The sequence below is a fragment of the Peromyscus leucopus genome, chromosome 23 (assembly GCF_004664715.2).
Source record: "Peromyscus leucopus breed LL Stock chromosome 23, UCI_PerLeu_2.1, whole genome shotgun sequence".
Lineage (NCBI taxonomy): Eukaryota > Metazoa > Chordata > Mammalia > Rodentia > Cricetidae > Peromyscus > Peromyscus leucopus.
In genome coordinates this window covers 42,131,248-42,153,052 of record NC_051082.1, presented here as the reverse complement: position 1 = coordinate 42,153,052, position 21,805 = coordinate 42,131,248, and the positions used below count along the sequence as shown (strand labels likewise).

General features: G+C 37.7%; 1 pseudogene; it reads right to left on the bottom strand.

Moving 5' to 3' along the window:
• Positions 1-255: 255 nt before the first annotated feature.
• Positions 256-21,573, bottom strand: LOC114682208 (annotated as a pseudogene).
• Between the last annotated feature and the right edge of the window lie 232 nt (positions 21,574-21,805).

Sequence of the window (21,805 nt, the reverse complement as noted above, 5' to 3'; positions counted from 1 at the left end):
CTGCATTCTCCTGTAGCATGCACCTCATTAAGCAAACAGTTGGCAAAATATTTCCATCATGTCAAGATCTGATTCACTTTTTAAAATGTGCTTTTATTCAGAGTGAAAGCATATATGAAATGAAAGCAGGATGTATTCGTGGAACATATCAAAAACATCAGAATCATTCAGATACATAAGGAAGTATATGTTATTTCACAGGCAAAGTTATGAAATTTTGAAGAGGTAAAGAATAATATACAAATCATATCCTTTCTCTTTAATACTAGAAGACAAATATAATTAATATTATGGAAATCAAGTTTCTAATGCAGAGAAAAAAGTAAGTTATATTGGAAGATGAGAGAATAAATACTGAATTCATCAACACAGGAAACCAATAAACAAAAAAATCTGAAATTGCTACATTATATCTGACTGTTGGGATGGTGCTAAACTGTATTAAAGACTTATATGTTATTAAGAAACATGTGGATTACGTTATAGGTTGGAATTTTCCCTTAGAAAGTGCCTTGTTCTTGATGCAATGCAGTGAGTTCTTATCTGGTCTTAACAAAATAATGTAGCATTTGGGGGCAAAGATGCAGCCCAGGAGGCCTGCACTGGAAGCCAAGATAGCAAAGATTTCCATGGCCACCATGACCTTCCCCTTGGTGCTATGATACACAGGAAGGAATGTGATCCACACACTAAAGAACATCAGCATGCTAAAAGTCAAGAACTTGGCTTCATTGAATGTGTCAGGTAGGTTCATGGAGAGGTAGGCCATAGTGTAGCTGCCAAGAGCCAAGAGGCAGAGGTATCCCAGGACACAGTGGAAGGCAACAATTGAGCCCTTGTTGCAAACAATGATGATGAACCCATGTTCAGAGTGAGCATCTGAGTCAACAAATGGAGGAGAGGTGCTCAGCCAAACTCCACAGAGTATAAGCTGGAGGAGGGTGCAGATGGGAATGATGAAGTTGGGGGCCCTTGATATCATCAGCCACCTCATCATTCTCCCTGGAATGGTGACCTTGAAAGCCAGAACCACAGTGAGAGTTTTTGCAAAGACAGTGGAGAGAGCCACTGTGAATAGAACCACAAATGTGATCTGCTGCAGGATACAGGTGGCTGTGTTGGGATGGCCAATAAAGAGCAATGGACAGAGAAAACAGAATGTCAGAGAGATGAGCAGGATATAAGTGAGAGCCTGATTGTTGGCCTTGACAATAGGAGTGTTGTGGTGCTTCACAAAGACACTGAGAACCCCCACTGTCAGTAGAAAGCAGCCCAGGGCCATGCAGGAGAGCGCCATTCCTAAGGGGTCTTCATAGGACAGAAATGTCACGGCTTTCTTGATGCAGTGGTTCTGTTGTGTGTTTGCATAGTGTCTATCAGGACACTTCACGCAATTATCTACATCTGGTCATAAATAAAAGTTTTGTTGAGGCTGTGCTCAAGCTCCCCTTTTATACCAAGAGTCTTTCCAGAACCAGTTGTCTGGCATGATACCTACATCTCTTCTCTTCACAGTTTAAGACCCAAGTAAATTAGTCTTCCATAGTGAAAATTCCTAAATGATCTCAAATCAATAACTTCAAATTGATTCTACCCATTGTCTTTATTGGGATTTGAAGTGAACAATTCTATTCACTTTATCATTGTACATAAAAATGTTTGTTTTTACGTGGCAATTTTCACCTTTTTATATAGTCATAAATTATTAACTTAAATTATGTAAACCTAACTTATTCATAAGACTCCCTCCTTGTGAAATCCATCAAGTAGGAATTGGTAATGTGAGTTAACTATCAAGAGTTTTTTTCTAATTTCTTTGTATTTTTTTTTTCTGTCATTGGCCTATTTTCTGTCATTGTATCTATTTTCATGGAGTTTATTGGATTCTCCACTTTGCTCATTTTCTGACGGTTCATGCAGAAATAAGAATTATTAGATTCTTCATAGCATGAAAACTTACGTTTCTGAAACTGTTTAGTATTTAGTCATTTGCATGGAGAAAAGATTTATTTAACAGATAGGCATAAAAGTGATTTTTTGTTTTTTTTTTTTTACACAGGGTATCTCTGTGTAGTGCTGGCAGTTCAGGAACTCACTCTGTAGAAAAGACTGGCCTCAAATTCATTCATAGATATGACTGCCAGAGCTTCTACAATGCTTGGATTAAGACATGTGCCCCCACTGCCTGATAATATAAAACATTTTTACTAGTCTTAGTGTGTGATGGAGTAATTTTTTGGTTATTTCCTAATGGTAATTTGTAAGTTTCATCAAAAATAAACAATACATAAGTATCAATGTATTTATATCATGCTTTCATTTGGTTGAAAATTTTTTCCAAACTGACTTATTCAATTTTATATTTATTGAAATTATTTAAACAAGTTATTGAATTCACGATTTTCCGGGTACCAAGATTATCTTTTTTTATTTCAAGTATTTACTACAGGCACCATAATCTGATTACACACACATATTCATATTCATTATCTCCCAAAATGAGAATAAGTCCCCTCTTGCTCAGTGAACTTGCACTCTCATAGAGTAGATTTGTTAATTATTTTGCAGGAAGAGAGACAGATTGCAATGGTTCATTTTGATGGAACTTAGAATTCCTGAGGAGACAAATAAGTTGAGTCTGTGAGGGCATTTCAGTTTGGGGGTCTCACTCTGGTGGAAGGGGTTAAACCCACTGAGAGAGTACGGGCATCATTCCATGACCTAGAGTCCCAGACCAAAAAAAAAAAAAAAAAAAAAAAGTGGAGCTCAGGGTGTTCATCTCTCCCCCTGCCCCCCCTGTTTCCTGACTACAGTACCAATATGCCCAGCAGCTTCTGCTCTCGCTGACATGAGGACAGTACTCTCAAACTGAGCCAATTTGTCAAGTAATTGGTCAGAGCATCAAGGAAAATAACTAACTGATAAACATGTCTGCATATATATTATTCTGTCACAAAGCAGAGGAGTTGTGTACCTTCTACAAAGCTACACATACTGCTGTTGTTGAAACAGACATGTTAGGGATATTTCAGTGTAAAGACCAACACATACTTTTTGTATTAGACATAACTGTATATTAAGATATACTGAATCATAGGTGAATTTTATACGTTTAGTTACCTTTTCTGCAAAAGTAATTGATACCCCTATACAAACAGAGTATGAGGTAACTGAGAAAATATTATTACCATATTTATCCATCCAAAGCTTCATAAGCTACCTGAACATAGAGCACTAAGCTGAAAGAATACTTTCATATCTTAAAATGGTTCAGCCATATGCCTCATAATCTACATAATATTTGACCATTTTCAAATTGATTCTTTTAAAAAGGTGAAAACATTAAGATTTCGGTATTGAAAGATGACAGACCTCATGTATAGTTTTATATTTATTTATTTTTATATCCTCTAATGATAATGCTGGCCTTCACTGTAATGTTAGTAAACTTCTATTGGACTTCACTGACAGGCCTTATTGAACATTCACTAACTGATAAACTTCTCAAGATGTCATCCATACCTGCTTAGGGTGCTGTGTCTACCTATGACTACTAACACCATCCGAATTCTCAAGCAGGCTCCTTGCAATGATGGCTGGAGGTTGGTCTGGCTGCAACATTTGTCACCCCATTGAGGGCCAGGCTTGACTCATATGATCTGACTGGCTAGGAAAGTGTTCCCTTCCTCCTTCACCACTCCATGTACATCCTTCCTGAAGGTGCACACTTGTTCAAAGAGGAGGACTTTTCCCAACTGGAGCAGGACAAATCCTCAGTCATGTGTATACAAGTAGCAGCACTCCCCTGCTAGAATCTCCACACAAGCTCTCAAGGGTATCTTTCATTGTGTGACTTCACACAATCCTCACTCTCAAGGCACTCCTCTTCAGTTCCCCATGGATTTACTGGCTATTGGCTTCTAACAGCATGAATTCATTATTGCCATAACCCCATGTCTTATTTGGTAAAGAGCACAGGGTATATAAAATATGCCAAGTATTCCACAGAGACTAAATATGTAATTTTCAAAGATAAGTACAGATTATTCTACATGATTTGAAGAGTAAGATTCTCTGTTCTGAACCATTTAACATTTATGTTTTAGTGTCCTCTTTCTCAAACTGTCTTGAAGTGTCTTCTTGAACTGCAATCATTCAGTGTTTCAGGTTGAGGTTTCAGTCTTCCTCCAATGTATACATGGAACATGTTCCTGAACTTACCACACCACCAATGCACACAAAGCAGCTATATGCATGATAAGTCCTTGACAATCTATATAGTATAGTCTTAATATACACATTTTGAAAATAGGCACTTCAAAAACACTCTAAAATTAGAAAATTTACATTTTCATGAAATAATATATAAATCCCTGATTGTTTGGGGAAATGATTATAGGTTCAAAATATTCAAGTTAATAAAGAAAAAATCTAGTTAGACTGAAATCATAATGATTGGAAATCTTATCTGGTTTTCTCTCCATATTCAACCTTGTGTCTGTGTGTGCTTCTCACATTCACTATTTTCAGTCACCTCATACCTATTTTCTGTTCCTTGGATGTATTTCAACATAGGGTTCTGCTATTGTGCCCAGATCTGCTGTGAAAAACAGATCCTTGAACTTCAGTCCTGAGTTGCTCTGAGAACAGGAGTGCACACCTCTGCCTGGCTTAGTCTCAACATTACCATTAATGGGAGTGATGATGCCATTTCAACTGTTGTCACAAGTCAGTATTCTATAATTTACCTATTTTATGTTCAGTAATGCTTCATATTAACACATTATAAAGATAGAGTCATTTTTATGCAATAATAAATGAGTATTACCAGTACTTTAGGGCTTAGGTTAATCAAATGAAAAGAAGTGTTACAAATCTAGATTTAATTTCATACTACATAAACAATTCTTAATTTAAAAAATATTTTGTTCAATGGAACAATCTCATGATAATTTTTTGTGATATACTACACTAATGTATATATTCTGCTCCACAACTAATTTAGGAATTTAAAACCTATGTTATATGCTGATCAAACTCTCCTTATATATTATGTACCATGATGTTTCCTGTATGCATATGAAGATGTAGGTAAACAAGGAAGAAAAGATAATAATTAAGGGAATGTTGAAAGTTATTTATGCAAGATATCAAAAATAAAGTACTGAAAAAAAGGTTGTTTGGTACAGGGCACCTTTTGCTCTCCAGAAGGGCCCATATTCTGTCACAAGCACCTACATGGTAAGACAGTGCCATCTGTGACTCCATGTACAGGTGATCTGATGCCCTATGCTACCTTCCATGTGTTCCAAGCAAGCCTGTGGTTCATATACATGCATGCAGGCAAGACATTAAGAGACAAAAGAACATGAAAAACCTTACTTAAAATATTCATAACTATAACAAAGAGTAGTTCAAATACATTTCTGATCATCTTTGATGAATCCAGAGCCATGATTGAAATTATGAAAGTAAGGATGGTAAGGACACAGCCATAAAATTTGTGTAAATTATGAATAAATGCGTTTTCAAAAACAAGGGAAGTTGACAATTTATACCGTGTGTGTTAAATGCTATGACAAAATGAGCAGACTACTCTGGGATAGATAAAGTGGTTTTTCTACAGAGACCAATGCCTAGAGAGAACAAATATTGATCAATCATGAATTTCAATGGCCAGACTGAAATTTTGAAATGATGATACAATGAACTGAAACATTATGACTTTTAAATGAAATAATAGTGCTTGTCTCTGCTGTTCATTCACAGAAAGTTTCCATCTGCTTAGACATTGCAGAACACTGTAGAGAGGTGGGAAATACCCAAGTTGGACTGACACTTACCTGTCTCATTGGAAATCTCATTATCTGGACAAGGAGTGCAATCATAGCAGCAGACAGCCTTGCCCTCCTGGGGGGATTTCCTGAATCCAGGAACACAGCTCTCACTGCACACAGAGCGAGGAAGCTGGGAATTAAATACATGAGAGAAAACATTTAGGAGGTGACAGGGTTAAGGTAATAAAGAGTACTTTTCAATATTAAATAATGAGATGGAAAGTTTTTATAACTGCAGATTAAGGTTTTGATGCTTAAACTTTGAAATTATATACCCAATGAAGTTCAGTATATTAAAACAATGATCCAATGACAACAAATCTCTGAACAGTTTTGGGAGTATTAAGTGGCAGCGCAAAATAATAAGAAGTTGCATCATTGAACACATGTCTGGAAGGGCAACTAGAATGTCACAAAGTGTCCCTACTGTGTGCTTTCTAGTGACTGGATAGAGCATTTTTTTATAATGATGATATGTAATATCTCTTTGCATATAAACCTAAAAGGATTCAGAATCACAATCCAAACAAGTCTTTGGGCCTTTGTGTGAGAGATGATGTACATTAGGGTACTTGAAGAGGGGTAAGACATACTGTAAAAGTAGATAGCACCATTTCATTGACTACTGTCCTGGACAGAGTGAAAAACAAGAAAAAACATGAAGAGAAGTATTAACCTCTATGTACTTCCTGACTGAAGAAGCATTGTGAATAACTTTCTCAAGCTCTTGCAGCCATGATTGACTGAATCTTGATGCACCTGCACCTGCCACACGAGACCTTATTAAGTCTATGATCTTTGGTTGCTTTTGTTTGGTGTATGTTTTTTATTTATTTATTTATTTATTTTTTTGATGAACTGACTCCTTTTTCAGCAGCAAGACATTTAATTAATCAATGGAAATGTGTCCTCTGTTGATGGAGTCCCATCAAAATTATGTCCCATCAAGATTATGTAGTAGATTACAGCTGATATTTAGAAGATCAACCCACCAGAAATATGCATATCTGATGGAGGACAAATTCATAGGTAAGGCAATGATTGAGACAATTACTGTCATTTGAATAGATGTCTGCTTATTACTGTAAATCTCTTGTGTGATGCCATGCCTTTCACTCTCTGTAGCAGCTTTGGGACTTGTCCCACAACCTTAGCAGTGTTCTCCTCTTTTGTCAGACACAATGATTCCTTTTTACTACTAGAAGGATGACTTCTACCCACGCTGTGTAATACTGGTGAGAAAAATAAGTCACACAGTCTGATAAATACCTAGAAGTCTGTTCTCTATAATGAACTTTATAGCAGGACAATTTGGCCAGAGGAGGTGTTTATGCAAAAAGATCACAAATGGAACTTTCACAGATAGACTCAAAGACAAAATTTCAGCATTTGTTGAACCAAAGCCCCTTTGAGATTAAAAACAACAGAGTTCCCTGAAAGCACCCTGCCTGCAAATAACGGGTGTGCAATTCAGCTATCCCTGCTTTGACCTCAGAAGGCTATCGTCACTTTCAACTGGGTTTATTGATGTAAGATTTAGCTTAGGAGGCTAATTGCTTATGTTTTAGACCTGGGATCTGTATGATTAACAGGTAGATGTTGTTAATTGATTGACCAGCTCTGGAGAGAAGTAATTTTCTCACACTGTTATCTTGGGAATGAACACCACTAATGGCCAGAGTGGCTTGGAGGTGCCAGGCCCTAGATTTTGTACAAAATAGTTAAAGGTCCTCTCTTTGTTCCAACCATTTAAGGTAAAAGATCTATTTTTTTAGAATTGAAAGTTTCATTATTAACAGTTAACATGTGGCTAATATGCTGATGTAAATCAAATGCTGTATGCTTCCCCCATGGTTTACATGTGTTACCACAGATACATTGACACAGTGTCATTCCAGGTGCACTAGGAAAGTAAGGCTTCTGCTGAATTTCGCCTTTTTTTTTTTTTTTACATTTTATTGATCACAAACTTTTAGTATATATATTTAGCCACACTTAGGAAATGTAGAATAAGAAGAATCCTGCAGGTAGGCGTCCTTAACATCCCCTCCCATTGGACCCTGCAATCTAAAAAACCCATTAGCTACCCCACACCCACCCACCTGCCTGAGCCCTCAGTGACTTCCTGAAACACAGAATCCACCAGTTCTGATTGGACCAAGAGATGAATGCCTCTTCTCCCACCCAGAGCATCCTGCCTTTATTACTTAGGCCATGGGGTACAATCTGTGTCCCCCACCCATTGCTGCCCTGGTTTCAGGCCAGCAGAGAAGAACCCTGTGGGCAGGTCTCCCCACCAACACCCCACAATGGACCCTGCTATCTACAAGACCCACTCCCTACGGCAAACTCACCCATTCCCCTGTGACCACAATGGCTCCCTGAGACACAGATCCACCAGCTCTGATTGGACCAAGAGCTCCAACTAGACCAAGAGCTCTGATTGGACCAAGAGTGGCCCTCTGAGACACAAACACAGCAAGGACAGATTGGACCAAAGGCAGCTCCCACAGACACAAAAACCTCTTGTACCTGTTGGAGGAAGATGGGTAGATGCCAGTGCAAAAATACATGCAACAACATAAAGAACAATACGGTACCCCCAGAAGTAGCAATTCTACAACATCAAGACCTGAACATCACAACATAAAAGAAGCAGAAAGAAGCAATCTTAAAAATAACTTTATGAAGATGATAGAGGCCTTTAAATGGAAATAAAAAATTTCCTTAAAGAAAATGAGTAAAAAACAAGATTTGGAATAAATCAATAAATCCCTTAAAGAAAGCCAAGAAAAACAAGAAAAAGCAATTAAATAGGTGAAGGGAAAAGTTCAAGACCTGAAAAAAGAAAAAAGGCGCAATGAAGAAGACAAATATGGACCCTTCCAAGACTGCAGCTGCTCAATGAGACAGAGCCTGCCACCGCTGATTGGACTAAGAGATGAGTCTTTGTTCTCATAGCCAAATACCGCATCCTCTAGGTTTTGGGCCAAGGGGCACAACCCTGTACTCCCACACCACCACCCATTGCAGTCCCAGTTTCAGGCCAGCAGAACAGGTCTCCTGCAGAAAGGTCAGAATATCACCACCACCACCAGATCCTGGAACCCACAAGTGCCAACTCCATCCAACCCAACCAGCACTGATTGGACTAAGAGCTGCTCCCTGAGACAGAGAGTCCATCAGCACCAACTGGACCAAGAGCCCTGATCAAACCAAGAGCTCCCATTGAAATAAGTGTATCCATCAGACCAAGAGACACAGACACCAATTGCACCAAGTGGAGGAAGAGATGGATAGACACCGGTGCAAAAATACAGTCAACAACAAAAAGACCAATATGGTACCATCAGAACCCAGTTGTTCTACATTAGCAAAAACTGAACATTCCCACGCAGAAAAAGCAGAAGAAATCGACCTTAAAATTGACCTTAAGAAGATGATAGAGGCCTTTAAAGAGGCAATGAAAAATTCCCTTAAAGAAATCGAGGAAAAGGCGAAAAAATGGAAGAAATCAATAAAGCCCTTAAAGAAAGCCAAGAAAAAGCAATTAAACAGGTGAAGAAAACACTTCAAGATTTGAAGACTGAAATAGAGACAATAAAAAAGACACAAACTGAGAGAATAAGAGAATGGGGGTGGGGTAGAAGAAGGGGAGGCAGGAGGAAGGAGAAACTGCAATTGGTATGTAAAATAAATAAGGGGATACAAATTAGAAAGGAAGGAGTCAGACTTTTCCTATTTGCTGATAATATAATAGTATACATAAGTGACCCCAAAAATTCTACCAAGAACCACCTACAGCTGAAATACACCTTCAGAATTGTTGCAAGATACAAGATTAACTCAAAAAAAATCGGTATCTCTCCTGTATACAAATGATAAAGGGCTGAGAAAGAAATCAGAGAAACATCACCCTTTACAACAGCCACAATTAATAAAAGTATCTTAGTGTAACTCTAACAAGTGAAAGACCCGTATGAAAAGAATTTTAAGCCTTTGAAAAAGGAAATTGAAGAAGATATCAGAAAATGGAAAGATCTCCCATGCTCATGGATAGTTAGAACTAGCATAGAAAAATTTCAATCTTACCAAAAGAAAAGTCTACAAATTCAATGGAATCCCCATCAAAATCCCAACACTATTTTCCATAAGCCTGTAAAGAAAAATACTCAACTTCTTATGGAAAAACAAAAAACCCAGGATAGCTAAAACAATCTTGGACAATAGGCAACTTCTGGAAGCATCATCATCCTTGACCACAAGCTCTTCTATAGAGCTACAGTAATAAGAACAGCTGTGTATTCATATAAAAATGCATATGAAAGGAATCAAATTGAAGACCCTATTATTAATCCACACACTCATGAACACCTGATTTTTGACAAAGAAGGCAAAAACTGTACAATGAAAAAAGAAAGCATCTTCAACAAATGGTGCTGACATAACTAGATGTCAACATGTAAAAGATTGCAAACAGATCCATATCTGTCACCATGCACAAAACTCAAGTCCAAGTGGATCAAAGACCTCAACATAAATCCAGTTACACTGAACTTGATAGAAGAGAAAGTAGGAAGTATTCTTGAATGCATTGGCACAGGAGACTACTTCCTAAATATAACACCAGTAACACAGACACTGAGAGCATCAATTAATAATTGGGACCCCCTGAAAATGATAAGCTTGTGTAAGGCAAAGGACATGGTAAATAAGACAAAAGGACAGCCTACAGAATGAAAAAGAGATCTTCAACCCCTCATCTGACATAGTGATGATCTCAAAAATACATAAAGACTTCAAGAAACTAGATATCAAAATACCAAATAATCCAATTTTAAAATAGAGAACTCTTAACAGAAAAATATCAAATGGCCAAAAGACATTGAAGGACGTGCTCAACATCTTCTGTCATCAGAGAAATGTAAATCAAAACAACTCTGAGATACCACTTACACCTGTCAGAATGGCTAAGATCAAAAACATTGATGACAGCTTATGTTGGAGAGCATGTGGAGCAAGGGGAACATTCCTACACTGTTGGTGGGAATGCAAACTGGTACAGACACTTTGGAAATCAATATGGTGATTTCTCAGAAATTTAGGAATCAATCTTCCTCAAGACCCAGCTATACCACTCTTGGGAATATTCCCAAGGAATGCTCAATCACACCATAAGGACACTTGCTCAACTATGTTCATAGCAGCATTATTTGTAATAGCCAGAACCTGGAAACAACCTAGAAGCCCTTCAACCAAAGCATGGATAAAGAAAATGTGGCACATATACACAATGGAGTACTACTCAGCAGGAAAAAAAAAAACTGACATCATGAGGTTTGCAGGCAAATGAATGGAACTAGAAAATATCATCCTGAGTGAGGTAACCCAGACTCTGAAAGACAAACAAGGTATGTACTCACTCTAAGTGGTTACAAAATATAAAGCAAAGGATAACAGGACTGCAACCCACAGCTCAAGATAAGCTAGCCAACAAGGAGAATCCTAAGAGGAATTCATGGATTGCCCTGGGAAGGGGAAATAGATGATATATCCATAAGTAAACTGAGGGTGAGGGGGATAGTAGAGGGTAGGGGGTAGGGGATAAGGTCATAAGGGAATAGGAGATTCAAGCTGGAACAGGGACATAGTGGGGGAGCAATGAAAGAGACACCATGATAAAGGGAGACATCATGGAAGAAACTGGATGCTAGGGAAATTCCCAGAAATCCACAAGGATGACCCCAGCTTTGACTACTAGCAAAAGTAGCCAGGGTGTCTGAACTGGACTATGCTGTTAATCAGTTTGGTGAATACCCTAAATGTCATCATAGAGCCTTTCTGCAGCAACTGATGGCAGCAGATGCAGAGATCCACAGACAAGCACCAGGCCAAGCTCTGGGAGTCCAGTCAGAGAGAGGAAAAAGGGATTCTATGAGCAAGGGACATCAATATCATCATAGGGAAATCTACAGAGACAATTAAACCAAACTAGTGGGAACTCATGAACTTTAGACAAACAGTTGTGGAGCCTCCATGGGACTGAACTAGGTCCTCTGAATAAGCAAGACAGTTGTGTAGCTGCATTTGCTTAAGGGGTCCCCTGGCAGCAGGATCAGGATCCATCCCAGGTACATAAGCTGGCTTTTTGGAGCCTGATACCTATGATGAGACATCTTACACAACCTTCATGCAGGGGGATGGGCTTAGTCTTGCCTCAACTGAATGTACCAGGCTCTAATGACTCCCACAGAAGGTCCCAACTTGTCAGAGGAGGGAATGGGAGGTGGGCTGGGAGGGAAGTCTGGTAGGGTTTAGAAGAGAAAAAAGAGGGGGATCTGTGGTTGGTATGGAAAATGAATAACAATTTTCTTAATTAAAAAAAAGAAATGTACTCTATATCTCTTGCTCATATAATCCCTCCTCTCTCTCACTGGTTGGACTCCTGGAGCGCCACCTGGGGGCCTGGCCATGGATCTCTGCATCTGCTTCCACCAGGTATTGGATGAGTTCCATCATGACAGTTAGGGTGTTTGGCCATCTGATCACCAGACTAGGTCAGTTCAGGCAATCTCTGGACCATTGCCAGTAGTCTATTGTCGAGGTATCCTTGTGGATTTCTGGGGACCTCTCTAGCACGCTGCTTCTTCCTATTCCCATGGGGTCTTCATTTATCATGGTCTCTCTTTCCTTGTTCTCCTACTCTGTTCCTGATCCAGCTGGGAACTCCCACTCCCCTAAGCTCTCTTTCCCCCAACCTTTGCCCTCCATTACTCCCCTTAGCCCCAGTTTGCTCATGTAGATCTCATCCATTTCTCTGTTGTTGGGTGATCCCTGTGTTTTTCTTAGGGTCCTCTTTACTAGGTAGCCTCCCTGGAGTTGTGAGTTGCAGTCTGGTTATCCTTTGCTTTACATCTAGTATCCACTTATGAGTGAGTACATACCATGTTTGTCTTTCTGAGTCTGGGTTACCTCACTCAGGATGATATTTTCTAGTTCCATTCATTTGCCTGCCTGCAAACCTCATGATGTCATTGTTTTTCTCTGCTGAGTAGTACTCCATTGTGTATATGTACCACATTTTATTTATCCATTCTTCACTTGAAGGGCATTTAGGTTGTTTTCAGGTTCTGGCTATTACAAATAATGCTGCTATGAACAAAGATGAGCAAGTGTCCTTCTGGTATGATTGTGCATTCCTTGGGAATATGCCCAGAGTGGTATAGCTGGGTCTTGAGGGAGATTGATTCCCAATTTCTAAGAAAGTGCCATATTGATTTCCAAAGTGACTGTACCAGTTTGCATTCCCACCAACAGTATAGGAGTGTTCCCCTTGCTCTACATCCTCTCCAACATAAGCTATCTTTAGTGTTTCTGATCTTAGCCATTCTGACAGCTGTAAGATGGTATCTCAGAGTCATTTTGATTTGCATTTCCTTGATGATTAAGGATGTTGAGCAATTCCTTAAATGTCTTTCAGCCATTTGAGCTTCTTCTATTGAGAATTCTGTTTATCTCTATAGCCCATTTTTTAATTGGACTGTTGGATATTTGATGTCTAATTTCTTGAGTTCTTTATATATTCCGAATATCAGCCCTCTGTCAGATGTGGGGTTGGTGAAGATCTTTTCCCATTCTGTAGACTGTTGTTTTGTCTTATTGAGACCATGATTGGAAAAAGCACAGAGACAAATAGCCAAACCAGCAGAAACACATGAACTGTGAACCAATAGCTGAGGAGCCCCCATGAAACTGGATGAGGCCCTCTGGATAAGTGAGACAGCTGATAAGCTTGCACTGTTTAGGAGGCCTCTAGGCAGTGGGACCAGGACCTGAACTTGGAGCATGATCTGGCTTTTTGGAACCTAGGGCCTATGCTGAGATACTTTGCTCAGCCTTGGTGCAGAGAGGAGGGGACTTGATATGCCTCAACTGAATCTACCAGGCTGGGCTGAATCCCCAGGGGAGACCTTGCCTTGGAGGAGGTGGGATGGGGAGTGAGTTGAGGGGGTAGGCTGGGGGGTGGGAGGAGGGAGGACAAGGGAATCCGTGGCTGATGGTAAAATTAAATTAATTATAAAATAAAAATATTTATTAAAAAAGGAAAAAAAGAAATGTAGAATAGTACATGAATTCCCTTTTCCCTTCTTTGATTTCTTTTGGTTTAGTATTTCTCTTTATGACCTCTTCCCCTTTAAGAGGTAGCCAGAACATTTTTTACAGCAATGCCCACCAACAGCCATAAAAAAGCTGACAGGTAATGCTTTGTATGATTCTTCTCAACTTTATGGCCCTGAGAAAAAAAAGCCTTGTAACCTTGCTATTGCCAAGGTTTATGGCCTTATAAACTGGAAACATTTGAAACTTGAGGCAGAACAAAAAAGGGACATGACTGGACATCATTTGTGTGAATTTTTTCTTTACCTCTGAGATTAGAAATATCCTAAATTCCCTTGGCCTCACTGTGGCTTTTCACCTGAACCCAGGAGGTGGCCTTGCAGAGCTGGACTCCAAGGCCACCAACACTCCATAATTCAATGCCTTTTCTAGTCTGGAAAGCAAAAGGGCAAATGATCATGCACTGATTTTTCTTACTCTCAGAGTTAAATTAATCCTCTCTTCAGTGTTGATTCAGCACAGGAATGAAACTTAATGAAAGGGAAATTAATTTATCACTTGAAATGTTTGCCATTAGAGAAATGTATGGAAAATAAACAATCCCATTGCCAAGATTAAGGCAACAAAAATTTCTCTTATTGACAGTTGTTTTGTATATATTGATGAGTCCCATGTAAAGAACCAGAAATCATTACATTGAGAAACAAATGTTCATTTACATAGTGATCAATGCAATGACATAAAATTCAACCCACCTCTGTAAATCCTGTGGCCCACTGTATCATATGATCAGACAGAAACAGTTGTTGACTCTGCGGAGCTTTTGGAGAAAATGTTCCAACTTTCATATTTTGTCTGAGACCAGTTGGAAAATTCCAGACATTGAAAATATCATACTTTTCCTCTAATTTCATTTGTGAATCCAAAACCACATGGTGTCCAACACTATTTGTGAAATTGATTTGCTTGAGAAAAGGGAGAAGCTAAGAGAAATGTAAAAACTTATGATGAATTCAGTCCCCTAAAAGTTCTACTAAACCAAATAAAACAAAATCTCTAATTGACTTTAATCCCTGAGGTGAAATGCAAGTTACAACAAGCTATTATTATTTTAATGATGAAAGCTTCCAAAATGACACAAGCATAATATTTCTAAACTGTCAGTGAGTGTTAAAAGAAAGCACTGGCGCATACAGTCATGCACACAGGAGGGCACACATAAATAAATAAATAAATAAATAAATAAATAAATAAATAAATAAATAAATACACCAGGATTACTAAAGAATGCTGACTGTGTCAAATATCCAAAATTGACAAATGTGAACCACTAAAGAAAAAGTTCAATTCTCAGTTTGCAAAATTTGATGTTGATCTCCAAAGTATAATAGAAAGGTCAGTTATATAACATAGCTATTGCTTCAGTATTTTAACCTTAAGGGTCTAGTAGCATTTGACTATTTATGATCTACTTTTCCTATTTCTGTTCAGAAATGTATTTAGGGATAATGGGGTATCAAATTAACATGGTCCTGTTACCAAGAGAAGATTCTGAGGTTATTTTTATCACAAAGTGGATATTGACATACACACATTTTAACCATGTTATTGCCATCCATTCAGTGTGGACAATGACATATGTCTGCAATGATATTTAGACAAGAACCTACATTGACTCTTTCATGTCCTTTTTGGTAAAATCTGGCACAAAGCACAATATTGTATTGAGTGTTTTTACTAAGCCTCAGTGTGTCACAGTGCTATTCTTAAAATACACAGGAAGAGAAATTACCTTCCAGGGGTGGGCATTCCACTCTTCATTCCTATAAGACTGAATTTGTCCTTGTTTGACAGTCATCTCATGGAGACTGTGAGCCACAGCATACACAGAATTATATATGTTGTAAGCCTCTTCAGTCATTTCCATTTTCCACAGATTTGAAGGAAATAATTCCAAAGAAGCATTGAATAAACAATGACCTGATATTTTACAGTCAGGTAAAGATAAAGAGCAATTAAAGAAAGTATTCCACAAAATACTAAGACAATGGTCTTCTGGGTATTTAGAAGGAGTATATGTATGGATAAATTTTCTAAAAAGAGAAATCTCGTCATAATGGTTTCCAAAAAAAAAGAGTGCCATGAAATGAACCATAAACCAGAGGTTCTATAATGGTACCAACATACAATTGTGAATTCATGACCAAAACTTTCCATGTTTTTAAGGAATATATTGCATATAGCATTATGCCATATACAAATTCTGTTTCATCATAAATGATAACCACATTTGCAGATGATATTAAGAGCAAGTGAGAAGTTTCTTTGTATGCATATTGAAAGTAAATCAAACTTTTTGACATCATTTTCACAAAAGCTACACACATATTATTCCTTTGAAACTCTTTCATAAAATCTGATAGAATCTGAAGTCCTTTATGGTTATCCATGAGGAACAACCCCACCCAGGTCCAGCTGAAGTGAAGCATCAAAGAGACAATGCCAAATGTCAGATATGTGTCCTTTGAAGCTGTCTGGTAGAGAGAAGAAAGCTGGCCTCCGTCACTCAGGATCGTGTCAAATGGCCCAAAACTAAGCTGAAGGGATTATCAAATCAGAAACAAGAATGAAAATATTGATATAGAACACAAACTTGCACCTGAAGAAGCACTTGGGTTCAGTAGGGACTAACTTGTCTTCATGGTATTTTAAAATCCTATCTCATTCCTCAAGACATATTGAGAGTTCCTGATAAGACACAGAGTTATCTAAATAGGCTCTGTGGGCTCCACCCTCTTCACCTTCTACATCTAAAGGCAGAGTATGTGAGACTACATAACCAAATGCCTGACTTCTCTTGGACAAGCCTCTCTCCTTTACCTGAGATAACACCTAAAATATTTGCATTTCAGTACTGTTTACTTGCTCCCTCATGGCCACATCTCTCACCTGTGGATATCTGTAGAGATTTAGCAGTCTCCCAATATGGCTAGTTATTTCTTGTGATGTTCCCGTAAGTAGAGCAGCAGCTTTGTTCTCCCTTCTACATGTGTAATTGGGAATTTTGATTCCCATTCCTGTGAGCCAATGAAAAGCTTCCCTGAGAAAATCCCATTCATAGTGATCAACATAATAGAGATCAAATCCTAGAGATGTGTTGGGTAAAAGATGAGGGTTCCTGTTGATCTCCTCAATGGCAAATATGAAGGCCAAAGAACACTGGTAGTTCTTCAACTTGAACCTGCATAGAAGTTTTGTAAATATTGTTAAAGTGGACCCATTCCATACTGCGTTACCAGCTTGATGCAACTGCTTTTATAATTTTAATGTCATATTTATACTAACAAATAATTTTATGTAAGCCCAGGAATGGTTATAATTTGAATGTGCAGCACATATTAAGCAATGGTTTCCTTACCTAAAAGTCTTAAGTAAATCTACAAGTCACTGGGAGAAAAGCTGAGTTGAACAGATAGCACTGGTGATATCTTTGAATAAGGAGATCAACATGGCAGACCCACTAGTGTTTTGACACTTTAGGGAAATTATCATCCAATGAAATCTTTCATTTTGAGAACCTATTCTGGTTCTCCAATATTGTCCCCATAGCTTATGGTTATGAATTAGCTATAAGAGAACATTATTCCTAAACCAGAAGATTTTTCTCATACTGTATATTGAACTTTCTTTCCTCTAGCAGTTGATAGGAACAGATAAAGAGATGCACAAATATTAGGCTAATCTCAGGGGACCCAGCAGAAGAGGAAGAAGAAGGATTGCAGGAGCCAGAGGTGTTGAGGACAGCAGGAGAACTAAGGAATCAAAGAGCCAGACCCAAGAGGACTATCCAAAAGCAGGACTCATAGGGGCTTAGAGAGACTGAAGGGGCAAACCAGGTGGCCTGCATAGGTCTGTACGAGGCCCTTACACATATGCTGTTGTTGTTACCTTGGAGTTTTGTTGGAATCTTAACACTGGGAGTGAAGTGTCTCTGACTCTGTTTCTACCTCCTGAGATAAATTTCTTTCTACTAGTGAGTGTGAAGAGTGGAGCTAAAGGAAGCTGTAGTTGTGATGTATTATATATTATAAAATTATTTTTTAAGAAAAAGATTAATTTATATATGTGCTTTTAAATCTGATATATGCATATAATAATGTATATGTAGACATAAATCATGTTACTGTTTTTAAGGATTTTTTTCAATCTTTTTTTAATTAAGAAAATTTTTTAATTCATTTTACATACCATTCAAAGATTCCCCCTCTTCTCTCCTCCTGCCCCTCAACCTCCCCCTCCCAAGACACCCCTATCCCCCCCTACAAGAAGGTAAGGCCTCCCATGGGGAGGTACATTTAGTAGAGTCAGGTTCAAGCCACTCCCCCTGCCTAAAGGCTATGCAAGGTGTCCCATCACAGATAGTGGGCTCCAAAAAGCATGCTCATGCAGCAGGGATGGATTATGATCCTATTGCCAGGGGCCTCCTGAGTAGATCAAGCTACACAATTGTCTCACAATGCAGAGGGCAAACAAAATCCAAGAATACATCAAAAATTATCCACCATGACCAAGTCGGCTTCATCCTAGACATGAAGGATGGTTCAACATATGAAAATCTGTCAATGTAATATACCATATAAACAAACTGAAAGAAAAAAAAACACATGATCATCTCATTAGATGCTGCAAAAGCCATTGAAAAATTCAATACCCTCTCATGTTAAAGGTCTTGGAGAGATCAGGAATATAAGGAACATACCTAAACATAATGAAGGCAATTTATAGCAAGTCAGCAGCCAACATCAAATTAAAAGGAGAGAAATTCAAAGTGATCCACTAAAATCAGGAACAAGACAAGGCTGTGCACTCTCTCAATATATACTCAATATAGTACTTGAATTTCTAAATAGAGCAATAAGACAACAAAAGGAGATCAAGGGTATAAAAATTAGAAAGGAAGAAGTCAAACTTTCACTATTTGTAGATGATATGATAGTATACATAAGTGACCCCAAAAATATAGGGAACTCCTATAGCTTACAAACATCTTCAGTAATGTGGCAAGACACAAGATTAACTTAAAAAATCAGTAGCCCTCCTATATACAAATGAAAAATGGGATAAGAAAGAAATCAGAGAATTATCACCCTTTATAGTAGGCACAAATAATATAAAATACATTGGGGTAAATCTAACTAAGCAAGTGAAAGACATGTATGACAAGAACTTTAAGTCTCTGAAGAAAGAAATTGAAGATATCAGAAAATGGAATGATCTCCCATGGTCATGGATAGGCAGGATTAACATAGTAAAAATGTCAATCTTACCAAAAGCAATCCACAGATTCAATGCAATCCCCATAAAAATCTCAACACAATTCTTCACAGACCAGGAAAGAACTATACTCAAATTCATATGAAAGGAAAAAAAAAAACAGGATATCTAAAACAATCCTGTAAAATAAAGCCAACTCTGGAGGCATCACCATCCCTGACATCAAGCTCTATTATAGAGTTATACTAATAAAAACATCTTGGTACTAGCATAAAAATTGACATATGTACAAATGGAAACAAACTGAAGACCCTAACATTAACCCACACACCTATGAACAGCTGATTTTTGACAAAGAAGCCGAAACTGTACAATAGAAAAAAGAAAGCATATTAATAAGTGGATGTCAACATGTAGAAGATTGCAAATAGATTCATATATGTCACCATGCACAAAATTCAATTCCAAGTGGATCAAAGATCTCAACATAAATTCAGTTACACTGAACCCGACAGAAGAGAATGTAGGAAGTAGTCTTGAACACATTGGCTCAGAAGTCTACTTCCTAAACACAACACCAGCAGCAAAGACACTGAAAGCAATGATTAATAAATATGACGAAACAAAACTGAGAAGCTCTTGTAAGGCAAAAGACAAGGTAAATAACACAAAAGGACAGCCTCCAGAAATGAGAAAAGATCTTCACCAACCCCACATCTGACAGAGGGCTGAAATCCAAAATATATAAAGAATTAAAAAAACTAAACATCAAAATAATAAATAATCCAATTAAAAATGGGCTACAGAGCTAAACAGAGAACTCTTAACAGAAGAATCTCAAATGGTCAAAAGACATTTAAGGAATTGTTCAACATCTTCTGTCATCAGAGAAATGTAAATCAAAACAACTCTGAGATACCACTTAAACCTGTCAGAATGGCTAAAAACAAAAACATTGATGACACCTTATATTGAAGAGGATGTGGAGCAAGGGGAACACTCCTGCATTGATGGTGGAAGTGTAAACTTATACAGCCCCTTTGGAAATCAGTATGATGGTTTCTCAGAAAAATGGGAATCAGTCTTCCTAAGACTCAGCTATACCACTCTTGGGCATATACTCAAGGAATGCTCAATCTTACCACAAGGACACGTGCTCAACTATGTTCATAGCAGCATTATTCATAATAGCCAGAACCTGGAAACAACCTAGATGCCCTTCAACTGACGAATGGATTAAGAAAATGTGGTACATATACATAATGGAGTACTACTCAGCAGAGAAAAACAATGACATCATGAAATTGGAAAGCAAATGAATGGAACTAGAAAATATCATCCTGAGTGTGGTAACCCAGACTCAGAAGTACAAACAAGGTATGTACTCACTCATTAGAGGATACTAGCTGTTTTTAAGGATATTACTAACCACTACAGACTCATTAAAAACAAATAAATGAACAAATGGTTGTTTAAAGAAATAACACAGTGTTTTTGACATATATTTCAAGCTAAACCACAGGCATCTTCATACCTTCAAATCTGTTGGATTAAGTAACTACAACAGGACTAGTTAAATGTTATTACAGCTTTTAAAAAGTAGTGACCATCTCATATTTTTGAAAGGTGGGAAGGCCTATTTATCTATGTGATGCAAAATTGTCTTCATACATACTTAGTAAAGAATTTTCAATGTGTCTTTTTCTGGATCACCCACACTCTGCTCAAAAAATACCTTATCAATTTTTGTAATTAATCAGAATAATTTCATTGGTTCTCTAGTGTTAACATGTATTAATTTGAATTGTGGTATCATTGAGAACTCAAAAAGAGGAGATACTCTTGAATAAATATTCTCAAAATAGATTGTAATTTAATGTGTTAGGCCTATTGAGTCTTATGGTATTAATAAAAAATAAAATGCTAGAATGATGTAAAGTTTGAAATTGTTTTGTTAAAAGAGGGATTTATATATAAAGATTATGACATACGATTGTTTCCAAAATTGGGAAAATCTACAACATTTACAAGTATGAAATTATAAGTGAGTTAAGGTGCACATAGTATAAGACTTAAAAGTAATAAAATCTCAGTGAAATAAGATTAACAATTATTAAAAAAAACTGTACATAATTTAAGTTGAATTTTTCACTGTGTCAAGTCTACAGTGAGAAGAGTCAAAACACAGAGACAATTCCTTCAGTGCTTCCAAAAGAAATCACAGCATGGGCAAGCAAAACTCTTGACTTATGATGCTCACTGAGGGACAATAGCACATGAAAGGCCCTGGAACTTGATCCAGACTGGCAGAGTTTCACATATCACCTTACCAAGCAAAACTCATGTTAACAATGATGCTAAACATATTTGCTCAAAATTTACCTCTTAGTGTTTCCCACAACTTTGTAACCTAGGAGAGACAGTAGCTTATTATGAACTTACACAGGTCAACTCAAAATATCTCAAGTGTTTCCACCAAACTACTGTCCTTACAACAGTAACCAAAATCCTTAGTCTTCTACCATGCATGACAAACACTGCCATATATTTTAGATGGTTTTCTTGCCTATTCTCAT